The following is a 13,287-nucleotide window of genomic DNA, read 5'->3' as shown; positions in this document are numbered from 1 at the left end:
GTACTCTATGTTTAATGAATTTTTAATCCGTAATAATGTATTATTGTATAACTGTGTTGATTTTATGTGCTTTTATGAGAATTGTCTCGAATAAAGCTTATACAAAGACATTGCTGCTAATGATTAGCCTGACTGCATTGCGCCAAGCTACCTGAGGGTGAGCACAGGTTTTCTTTGGTGTGAAACGTACTTGCACTGACTAGAGTGGTGGGTTCTGCCTGGCTTAGGTGCATTACCCTAGCTAACCAGAAACCCCAATTCTAACACTTTAATTCATAATTTCTTGTAAAATCTATGTCCCCCTGAATCCTCTGGGGGATCTTTTTCATTCTAGTGACTACATTCTTGTAAAAATATAATTTATTTTTGTAAATTGGTGTCGGATTTCTTCAGTGTTGTGTCGATTACTTCTTCAATTGTTTTGTTACTGTTTGAATGCTTAATAATTGTTCCTCTGTGTAAGCCTTTCTGCTCAGTGCCACAGCTACCTAGGGGTGAGCTGAGAGTTGGACAGACGAAACGAAGGGTCCTAAGTGGTTGTTGAGTGTATTACACAGTGAGGTCGCACAACAACATCACATACTACACCACATTTCCTCACAAGGAACAAATACAAATGGGACTGTCAAACCCTGCCCACTTTCCAAAGTTTACAGTCGTTGGCATGTCCCTGTTCTCTTACCACCATCTACATGGCAGCTGAGGGTCTTCAGATGCCGCAACGAGTCACGCTTTTGATGTCATCTGTGGTTACATGGGTCATGCTTTACATTGTTCAAACTCTTGCATTTCTGTGAATTGAGGTTCATGCCTTGAGCACAGGCATGCTTAGGAGGACTTAATATTGCTTCAGGGATAGTCTAGGAGTTAGAATGAGTACATAAAGAGCAGTGGAGTGGTAAAGGAAGAAGTGAAAGCGTAAGTCTAAGAAAACAGGGTTCAGGAAGAAGTGAATACAAGAGAGAAGTAATTATAAGAGAGTCGAAAAAGAAAAGGTAGCGAAAGAGGGGTTTGTGTGAAAAATGGGACATGCGTGAAAGGGAGTTGGGAGAAAATGTAAGGAGTAGGGGTGGCTGTGGTATGTGTACAGGTGTAATTGAACAGAACGGGCTCAAAGGCTGTACAGCGAATACTTTTTTTTAATAAGAGGGCCACCTTGAACAAGACGTGCTGTACGCAGAACAGTATGATGGATGGGGTGTGCATCAGAACCGTGATGACACAGACAGAGAAAGCAGCAATTAATTTTTGATCACCAGTCGAAGCCGGGATTAAAACCAATTTCACAAGAAGCATTGCAGTTCCTAGACAATCCTTCTTCAAGTATATTTTAAATGTTTAAGCAAGTTTAATAATAACGAGATAAGGAAGTTGGATGAATGGATAATGGGATTCTCCGAGGGGCTGAGTTACTCTCGCAAGCAGTATGGCCTTATGCAAAGTGACTGGAGTGCATTCCAAAATGGCCTCCATGCGCGGTACATTTTCCTGAGTGAAGTATGCGTTCCTTCGCTAGTTTTATTGAACCAACATGAATTGTGTGTGATCCTTGCATCTCCACTCATCTGTAATGTTCTATTTTCTTTCCTCAGATGACCACCGAGTGTCTGCTGCACAAATACAAGAAAATCCACTCCTGGCCATTTAGTGCTATTGCAGAGCTTATTGGTAAATAAATGCTATTTTTGATTATGCAGAATGATTACAAAAAATATCATGACTTTAATTAACCCTATGTGGCGCCAGTCTCTCAGTTATGAGGGTAACAACTTACTGCAGGCCACAGGCAGTTCCCTACGAGACTGATTTATTTTAACGTATTTTAATGTCACATATTTTTCTTTTTTGTATATAAGTTCTTATATATTCTTGAATATTAGTCTATAATTGCATTACCTTGCCTACAAACGCTAGCTAGAACCCCAGTTCTTTGTTTAGCTACCCGTGGCAACTGTTAATTTCCACTCTTGTTACCAAAGCAATATCGAGGTGAAGTTTGGGCCTCATTGCTTTAATTGGGTTTCTTAAACAAATTCATGTCTGAGTGTTCACTTAGTAGCACCAAACATTATGCACTATTCTAGGTATGGCGCAGCTTGCAAGAACACTGAAAGGGAGAAATAAAACAATTCTAACTGCTTCTAACCCCAGAGGAATAACGAGTCATTAGTTAAAGTAATCCTTTCATGGCAATGCTGCTACACCTGAGAAGAAATGTCATTAGGGACCACAACCCATCTAGAGTGCAAAACCTGGTTAAAACAACGTAGTCTTTATTCTCCTGTAAAATAGCCACATATCATGCAATTCTTGCAACAAAATGTTATGCAGCATCTACTTGCACAAACATATAGTTTGCATGGTAGACATCCCTTAACATTGCTGCATCTCATACAGAGGTTGTAATATTCAACCCACCAATAATTTGCTCAGATCTTGTAACTTCATACTTTATCGTTAGCTTCAGGTCTTAGATCATGAAACAATAGTGTTTTTTTATCAATAGTATATCAGCTCCTTTTTAGATCGAGCATACAGGACAGGGCAAGCTGTCTGGTTGCAAAACACTTAGGGGCCTATTAGGATTGCGGGCGGATCGCCACAGCCGGCCCTGCGGTGGCGATCCGCCCGCCAAATGTCCCTGTTTTACTCTCTACCATATTAGTATGGCGAGGGGCACTGCGGTGGACGGAAAGACCGTCCGCTGCTTTTCCGCCAGTTGGATTGATGGCCGGGCTGAAAAGGCACACAATATGGTATATTAGGATGCCTGCGGTGGGTATGCCTTTCCGTGGCGGAGACTCCTTCATGGAAAGGCATGCGGTGAATGGCTTTGGGGGCCCATTGCGTGCCCCCGGGGGTGTGGATTGGCAGCACTTGAGGGGTACCTATGGTACCCCCCTTCATTGGCACACACAAGGTGGCAGGCACCGCGCGGTGCCTGTCACGTTGTACATGCCAATGCACAACATGCATCTATTACATTACGGTGGGTGCTGCTTACAGCACCGCCCGCCGCAATGTAATAGATGCGGGATGCGACTGCCAGGGTGGCGGTCACATCATAATGGGCCTAGCGGGACTGCCGCACCTCTGGCGGTCGGTCCAGTTTACCGTCCGCCTGCCATCGTCATGGGGCCCTAACTGTGGGCTTATCAAGAACATAGAGGGGTTTGCAGCCCGCCCACTGCTTACTATTGGTTGGCTTTTGTCACCCTCATTTGCTTGCTTCTTATTTGATCCTTGTCTTGTCCATCTTGTATCAGTCCCTGCCCTGCAGCATAGTCTCTTTACTTATGTCTTTCCACTGCTCACCTATAGGGAACTACTTTTTTCTTTTGCCTTAAGAACTTCACAAGAGTGCATGTTTTTGTTTTCAATCTGTCTCCCTACTGTGCTTTCCTTTGCATAACTCACTCCCTGTATCTTCAAGCCATGCTCTGCATGGTGTTAACTTGATCTGTAGAGGAGCTCGATTCGGTACCTTTTGCCATACTTTACTTTTTTGTCAAGGCTGGTCGAAAATGAATGCCTGTTCGGCTGCACACAGAAAGGGAGCTTGCGAATTCGATGTCAGCATTCTTGTGTTTTGGTTTACCTTCTTTTGTGTGTCCAATTAAGAGTGAGTGACTCATCATTGTCGGAGCCCAGGTTAGGTACGCAGATGTTAACAGTTCAGTCTGGTTTCCCCTAACCAGACACGCATAGAGACCCCAGTTCAACACCTCCCTTTGAAGCTACCGGTATCTGCGGGGAGCCATGTTGTTTGCCTTTTACTGTTTATTTATTTTTTTATGTGCTCTTGGGCTACATCTGGAATGCTTTCAGGAAAAAGAATTCTGTCATAAAAACATATACACATTGCTTCCACAAACGTGCTGTAAAGTGTTTCATAAATAGGGGTGGGTGGAACTCGTGGAGTTTCACTTGGCATAATTCCACAGAATTGCATAAAATTCACAGAGTTGCACGAGTGGGCATAATTTGACACGTCACGCTGTTCATGTTGCTTTTTGGCATAAGATAAATTAAAATCATTAAAAAAATGACCATCATTATTAAAATCAAAGCAAGTATTTAATTCAAGATTTACAATTCCACCTATACATTTCCTATTATATTATTTTTAAGGCCAGTTATAGGAGGCAATTACGTATTAAGCCCAAGGCCATTTGCTGGCTTGCAGCCATTCTTTAAAAATTCTTCAAAATATATTATGGTTGTTAGGGCTGTTTTAATTTGCTCAGCATCAAATGAAAAAGCTTCCCACATTGGGTCAGAACTGTTACATCAGTAGAGTTGATGCACAATGATAGTGCTTCCTTACAAGTGCCTATTCCATGTGCTAAAAACACTGTTCTTAAAAGGATGCGATGAGGAGTACCAAATTCTGGGCAGAATAATAGTAAATGTATGAATGACTTTTTTATATGTGCAAAATCTGCAAATTGGTGTAGTACTGACTTTGTTGCTCAAATTTGGTTATAGTTCATTGGTCGATAACATTTAAAACCTGGTGAGCAATATATTTCTCCTACAGTTCAGACTGGGGGCTTATTTCAGCAGTACTGCGGCAGGGCATCTAAGGATGGTAAAAAGCAGCCCAGTAAGGTTCATGTGTTAACAGCAGTTCTTTATCTGTTAATCTAGATTTTGCTGTTTTTTGATTATTACTTTTGGAGCTGTATGCGAGATGCTACTTATTCTAAGCATATCCAGATTGAGCTCTAAATCGACACTAGCTTTGCTTAAATATCTTGTCCAGTCATTATCCGGGCTGTTAAAAATATCTTGCAGTACCATTTTTAAAGAACCCTCCTTTGCATGTACAATCTGGTAGTAGTACCTGAGAAATTGAGATTTGCAAACTAGGGGGTCTGTTAGGATGTCGGGCGGTGGCACCACCGCGGTGCGGAAAAATGAATTTTTCCACCCGCGAGCAGCAGTTCTCATGTCCGCCGTATTAGTATGGCCAAAATAGCCCATTTCCCATCTGCCGCGGTGCGACGTGCACCGCCATTAAAGTGCGCCCGCCACCGCGGCGGTGGGAGTCAATGGAGACTCACCGCCGCACGGAATGACATCCACCCCGCTCCACAAATTTGGATGCGCCAAACAAGCAGACGCACCGCAGCGGAGAAACCGCCCAATGAGAGACAGCGGAAGCTCGACAGCGGAGCGGGAAACCAGAGTCCCGGTCCACACCACCCGGTCCCGACCACCATGGATCCAGCTTTACGTGTTTTTCTGGTGCTGTACCTGCTACATCACCAGCAACTCATGGACCACCGCGGACGCCGCCGCAGGTACGCAATAACACAAACACAACACACAACACATGGGCTGACACAGGGTCCAAATCCACATCAGACCACCTGGTGGGGACAGGAACCCATCCACAAGGGCACCCACACATGACCCACCTGCCACCAAGTCACCCCTCCGTATCCTGGACACACATGTTCCGCGACCATGCAGCAATGTCCCGGTCACATCACCGCAGCGGTGAACACAAGGAAATACATGTGCACTATGCAGAAGGCAGGGCCAGCTACAGGCATGGGCAGGGCACAAAGACCACAGGGCAACACCTCCACCCATCACACACTAGCAAACCCCATGAAGGCACATGCCATGTGCCCCTCCTGTGCACCCCCATGCACAACAACAAGCCAGGTGAATATACACCCTGCATCACACAACAAACAACCAGGGAGACAGCCACTGCAGGAGTGGCTAAAGAGGAGCACACAGCACAGTAGCACAGGGCCAGGGAAACACACACACCACAACAACATCACACTCAGGGCAACAAAAATGAGTACAAGCACCAAATGAACACATACAAGGAACAAACATCCAAATGGATACACAGCCTGCCAAGTCACACATACATACCCCATACTGACACACAGACACATACACACACCACATGCCAACAGCAATGGAGCACAACAAATAGGAAAGCCAAAGTGGGGTGCACACAAATGGAAGGCCGTGGAGACAAACAACAAGCATGTGTACATTGCATGCAAGACAAGGAACAGAGAACACCCTCAGACCATCACAGCATACATGGCTGGTACAGTCAGTGAAGTCAAACCACAGACATCACAGTGCAACAACACAGGGAGACAGCAAGGCAAACCATGTATAGGCAAAAGGATGAAAGGAAGGCCCTGAAGTCAAACTGTGAACAGCCACACATGTATACAACTAGTTCACAGGAGTACACCAGCAGCACAACACACAGGGCCCATTGACACACTCCATGACTGCCAAACACCAATAGGAATCTACATACATACCCCCCTCACACCCACCAGCAGCTCACAACACCAGTGTCAAACACACTGAAGGCTGGCAATACTTGCCAGTCAATACACACACAAACAATCACACACCCTGGGGTAGCCACAAACATCACACACAAACAGGGATGCCAGAACAAATGTCTGCACAAAAACAACAGACAAACACATACTCCAACAGAAACACACACAGAATCACAACAACATACATGCCCTGTGCACCACAGGAGTGCATGACCTCATCACTCAGGAACAATGAACAGACAACATACCACAACACACACCAGAAGTGCACCATCACAGAACACACAGCCACATCAAACAAACAACAGATGCACAGGCAGAAAAATCACATAGCAAACCCAGCAGGACATCAGGGGATGCACACCAGGCAATTACAAGGCAACAGACACACACAGCACTGCATGCACAACAAGCAGTTTGTCCACACCAAGCATACCAGCCACACACAGACATCAGTGACATAACATCAACCCACACAACACCAATCAGCACAGCACAAAGACAACAGCATACCCAGGAAGTGAAGCAATACCACAGCCAACACACATACACCCAACACAACACCAATAGATGCACAAGTCTGGGACAGAAAGGTAGAAACAGCTTGACCAGAGGACTGGGCAGCACACACAGTTGAACTGCAAAGGAGCAACCACGACTGCCAAACAGCACAAGAACATCACATACAATCCATTGGTGAAATGCCCTGAGTGACACATTGATCCTGGCCAAAGAACTGCACCACAAAGCACAGTGTCACAAATGAAGTGATGGGGAGGCACACACACATGTAAACCAAGGGGACAGCTGACATCAAAGTGAAGTGTACTGCATGTCAGTAGGGGACATGGCAAGAGTGTACCATACACAAATAGAGGTAGTGCAGACTCACAATGGGTAGACATCTGAAGTACAGATAGGGGATGGTATGACAACACACACAACATGCCATACTGGAGGCAAAAAGGCACCATGTGACAGCAATGCATGAGAAAATGCAACCACAATGTCAGTGTGGAGCAGCAGGTATACACAGTGAGTACAAACAGTATCAAGACACATTGGATGATCAACAAAACACAACACTGACTTGCCAGTCACACACTCTGCATACTCACAAGTGACAAAACAACAAGTAGGAGTCTGCCAGAACTGCAAGGACACACCAACACAATGCACAGTGCACAACATACAACTCAGACATGTGCATACAACCACATCCACAGGGCTGAACAATCAAAACAACAGGCATACAACTCCTGGGTGACAATGCACATCAACAGTCCCGACAAACTCACCCCCTTCACACTGCACACTTTCTGACCATCCAAGAGCACACATTCAAAGTAAGCCATGGGACTAGGATGACTGGCCATCACAAGATGAATACACACATACACCACTGGGCACACATAAAGGAATAATACACATACATGAAGACCCTGGCCAGCCAGCCTGCAATACTGTGGATAGAATCCCACTCTGTGCTGGCAGTGCCCCCCAACCTGACATGTGTACAATATAGCCAACATAAACAAATTAAGAAAATGACATCTGCTTTCCATTTAAAATTGTTATCATTGCCCCCACAAGTATCTGGGTCAGGAAGAACTGAAGTCCCTGTCACCCCTGTAAAAAATAGAGTAAGCGAGCCACGACATTGGCTATGTTGAAGTGGCCCACAGACCATGTGTCACAGTAAACCATATACACACAGCAAAGTAACTTTATTCAGTAAGGACACTGACAAAACAGACAAAAGGAGCAACTGTCTTTATTCAAACATTGCACAGATAGGCACCATGAGAAGAGAAGAGGAAGGCACAAAATGCAGAGCTTGTCCATGAGAAGCTGCACAGGCAAGGGCAAAACAGCAGTGAACAAGGCCAGTGGCCAGGGCAAAGTGCAGAATATGTCCATGAGAGGCTGCACAGGCAAGGGCAAAACAGCAAGGCCAGTGGCCAGTCCAGGGTGCAGAGTATGTCCATGAAAAGCTGCACAGGCAAGGGGCACACAGCAGTGAACAACAAGGCCAGTGGGCAGGGCAAAGTGCAGAGTATGTCCATGAGAGGCTGCACAGGCAAGGGCAAAACAGCAAGGCCAGTGGCCAGTCCAGGGTGCAGAGTTTGTCCATGAAAAGCTGCACAGGCAAGGGGCACACAGCAGTGAACAACAAGGCCAGTGGGCAGGGCAAAGTGCAGAGTATGTCCATGAGAAGCTGCACAGGCAAGGGCAAAACAGCAAGGCCAGTGGCCAGTCCAGGGTGCAGAGTTTGTCCATGAGAAGCTGCACAGGGAATACTTGAACACAACAAAGAGCAACAAGGCCAGTGGCAAAAACGAAGTGCAGAGTATGTCCATGAGAAGCTGCACATGCAAGGGCAAAACAGCAGTGAACAACAAGGCCAGTGGCCAGGGCTAAGTGCAGAGTATGTCCATGAGAAGCCGCACAGGCAAGGGCAAAACAGCAGTGAACAACAAGGCCTGTGGCAAGGGCTAAGTGCAGAATATGTCCATGAAAAGCTGCACAGGCAAGGGCCGAACAACAGTGAACAACAAGGCCAGTGGCCAGGGCTAAGTGCAGAGTATGTCCATGAGAAGCTGCACAGGCAAGGGCAAAACAGCAATGAACAACAAGGCCAGTGGCCAGGGCTAAGTGCAGAGTATGTCCATGAGAAGCTGCACAGGGAATACTTGAACACAGCAAAGAGAAATAAGGCCAGTGGCAAAAATGAAGTGCAGGGTATGTCCCGGAGAGGCTGCACAGGGAATGTGTGCGACTGTACCTTTCCATGTTCAGCAACACAGTCAGGGGGTAACAATGTGCAGTACAGGCCCACCTGTGTGAGAGACAGATGTGTGAGGTGACTACCACTCAGACTTGGCTGTCAGGCAGACTGGGAGCTGGCTGTGTCTCCGGGACTGTCAGGGCACTTGAACTGGGAGATAGCGGACCAGCTGAGGTAGAGCTATCAGTGGCTTGGCAAGCCGGAGGGCTGCTTGGACCAGGTGGTGTAGTGGCACGTGGAGGCGGAGTCATGCAGACGGGAGATACGGTGTGGCTGGGAGATTGTGGAGGGGTGCCTTTCCACTTCTTGGGGATCCTAAATGGCTTGCCTGACTTTGGATCAATGGTAAGTGGTGTGGACACAACAGGAACACTCACCACCAATGCTGCATCAGGTGCAGACACTAGCACCCCCTCTGGTGAAGTGCTGGATCCTGCGGAACACTTTGCCTGGCTTCGCCACTGCCCCCCTTCACCTGTTTACTAGGTGTCACCCCTACAGTGCCCTCCTCCACCTGCTTCACTGGGCTTGGAATGGGAGTCGAGGTGGTGGGTGAATCTGCCTTGGAGCCCTTTCTAGGTGTACCCTTGGCATGCACCACCTCCTCGGTGGGCACAGAAACTGTATGCTTCTCTTAGCGAGATGCTTTAGGGACAGGAGAGTCCTTGGATGGGGATGTGTGCCCATGTGTGCCTGAGGTCTGCTGCTTTGCTTTTTGTCCACTGGTGTCGCCTGACGGGCTTTTCTCTCTGCGCTCTGGGGTGGCTTTGGTCTTCTGTGGGGATGGTGTCTGTGCCCGGGACCGCTTGGGTTGCTGCTGCTGTGTGCTTCATGTGCTGTATCGTGTCTTTGATGTCTGTGGACCGTGGTCACTGTTATCAGACGTGGCCAATGCCAGGGGGGTGGACAAAGGGACCGAAGCTGGACTGTGGGTATGTGCCTGTTGAAGGGCTGACGTCACTGTGGAGGACAAAGCCTGGACAGTCCAGTGCAGCCCACCCACGTCTGAATGTATGCCCTCCATGAAATCAACCACCTGTGCCAACTTATTGTCATGGTCTATGAAGGCATTGAGGAGAGCTGTCTGACCTACACACAGCTGGTACAAAAGGTCCACAGATTCAACACTGATGGCAGCAGGGGGGACAGGGGCAGGGACAGTGGTGCCAGGGGTGTATGACACTCTTCCCCTCTTACTGAGGCGGACACGGGCAGCACCAGAGGAAGTGGCTGGGAGGGTGGGCACTGGCTGCTGTGTGGTGGAAGATGATGCAGAGTCCCCGTTCCCTGTGCCTGCCAACATGGATGCATCCCCGCTGGCATCAGATGATGTGGTGCTTTGTGTCTCAGGCTGGGATTCCTCCAGCAGACTCCTGTCCCCCTCTGAGGCGCTGGTGACATCTGTGTCACTGGGCTCCTGTGCAGCTGTTGTGCTTGTTTCACCCCCACTGGTGTCCGTCTCCTGTCCCTCCGTGACCACAGGAGATGCTGCATGAGAGAGAGAGAGAGAGAGAGAGATGTAGGGTCAGGTCAGTGGCAGCAACAGAACAAACATATGCAAGCAATGCATAACAAAAGATGACTAAATCTACATGTTGCACACCACCCTGTGCAATCACATTGTGCTAACTCACTATATTGACTCAAACAGTGCGTGGGAACTGGATATTCAGGCATAAGTGAGCCATGTGATGACCACACAGCACAACACCCTGCTAGTGGCTCCGTTCAATCAGACACACAACTAGCTCTGAGCACACCTCGGGACATGATGGGGGCACACTACTTGTTGCCACAGACAGATCTGGATGGAACAGGAGGGGACAACACAGACACAGACTACAACATGACATTCCACAATGGCCATGAGTCCATGCCACCCACCATGTTGTACTTTGGGGCTCAAAGACTGGTGCACATTGTTGTCAGATGTGTAGGCCTCCCAAATCTGGGTGCATGCAATGGACGAATTGATAAAGGCACAGTCAGATCGGGTACACTGCTGTTCCCTCCCATGGGATTCCCCAGACTACCCCAATGCAGAAGAAACCTGAAGAGCACGACTCAGAATGCAATGAGATTGCACAGCATTAAAATTGCCTTTGTAAGTACAGGTAGGGCAAATGCATAACTCCGGCGCCCAGCAGCCACTCACATGCCACTGCATCACACTACCAACATCACATAGGCCAGCGCTGGCACAGGCTCTGTACACATGCAGCCACTCCCAGCCAAAGTCACCCTCCCCGAAATCTCACCCCTGGCTTGCTGCTGATGCTCCTTCAAATGTGCATCCAGCTCAGGCTGTGTCACCGCCAAAATGCGGCCCATTAGTGGTGTCATGCTGCGCCGTTCCAAACGCCCAGTGCGAGGAAGCAGCCCCAAGGTCATCTCCGCCACGTTCTTTGCCAGCCGGCTGATGTTGTCTACCTCTTGTGGCAGTGGGTGCGCCGTTGGTTTGAGACTCCCAGAGCTCGCACCTTGGCCGCAATGGCCCTCCACATGGCCTTACGCTGGTGTACCTTGAGCTGCAGGCTTGGGAGACAAGAGGGGGAAATGATCAGTGACACAGTGTTATGTACCAACATCTATCAGTATAGCAGCAAGATACAGACTCATCACAAATCCAACGATATGTCTAACAGAGACTAGAACACATCTCACATGGTACATCTGCATGGGAAAAGCTAAGGTAAATGCATGCAGGTGTGATGGGGAACATAGTCCCTGCACATCTCACACACATGCAGTATGCCAGCACCGAAACCCCTATGTAACCTGCCCACATCTCCAGTCCATTATTGGGTTGAGCAACACATACATTACATATCAACTTGTGTTTGGGGGTAGACTCACTGTGTACAAGACTGCACAGCCCTCAATGTACCTGCCCTGTGAACAGATAACTGTGTCATGGATGTCACATTGAGGGACATGATCTCACATATCCAAAATCCTCATCACAAGGCAGGTCGTGTGCAATCTACAGTGCTGAGATGGCCCATAGCTGCAGTGCAATGAGAAAAGACTGATGTAATACTCTGTAAGTGAAGTGATGTGTCCTTGTTTTTGTGGGCGGGGACTGTGCAGGCCAGCTGGGCTCACACTGAGATGGACAACAGGGGCACACACAGACATTCAGCCAAGCAATCACTGTCCTGACTCCTGCATGAACAACCTTCTGTGTCACTGTATGGCTGACAACACGACACAGGTCACTCATACATACATGTGCAGGCAGGGAAACCTGTGGCATTGGGTACACACACCTTCCCCCTGGAGACAGCATGTTAGGCAGTGCATGACACAACCCCACACTCTCAGGCACATACTGCATCAGTCCAACTACATGTTTGCCCCCCCTGCCCTCCCCCCACTGTTGAGGACTTACCACGACATTTGGGGCACCATATAGCCTTGGGTACTGTGTGAGCACCTCATCCACCAGGGCCTCCAGCTCCTCGCTCGTGAAGGGACTGGCACGGATCTTCTCTGTCCTTGCCATCACTGTGGACATGAAACAACAGCAGTGGAATTGGGTGGTGAGGGGTCTCTGTCAGCAGTCCTTGGAGGCAGCAGCAGGTGTGGGGTCTCTAGCAACAGTCTCTGGAGGCAGCAGCAGGTGAGGGGTCTCTGGCAGCAGTCCCTGGAGGCAGCAGCAGGTGAGGGGTCTCTGGCAGCAGGCTCTGGGAGCAGTGGAAATGTGAGGCTCCCTCCAACACATATATAGCCCCCTGGGGTCGTTTCAAAGGTGCCAAACTGCAGCAATTGGTGGTCCAGGTCTGCCTCATTCAAATGCATCCAATGACCTCCTCCGCGGTGGCGGAGCACGCCTACCGCAATTTTCAAAATTGCATCATGCCACCACAATCAAGGATCCCATTGACTGTAAGGGCATGCTTCATGGCGGTGACACACCGCTGGGGCCTGGTGTGCGCTACCGCGATTTTGGCGGCGGAGCATGCCAATTGCCATTTGGGCATGTCAACATGCCTATCACTACCGCACTTGTGTGAATGGGGGGTGCTGTTGACACACCGCTGGGGCCAGGCGGTAGCTACCGCGACATGGGTGCCATACATTGACACGATGCACTGCGATTTGGGTGGTGGAGCATGCCCACCGCCATTTGGGCATGTCTCCATGCCTATCACTACCACACTT

The sequence above is a fragment of the Triturus cristatus genome, chromosome 5_2 (assembly GCF_964204655.1).
Source record: "Triturus cristatus chromosome 5_2, aTriCri1.1, whole genome shotgun sequence".
Lineage (NCBI taxonomy): Eukaryota > Metazoa > Chordata > Amphibia > Caudata > Salamandridae > Triturus > Triturus cristatus.
Note: the sequence above shows the minus strand (reverse complement) of the source record.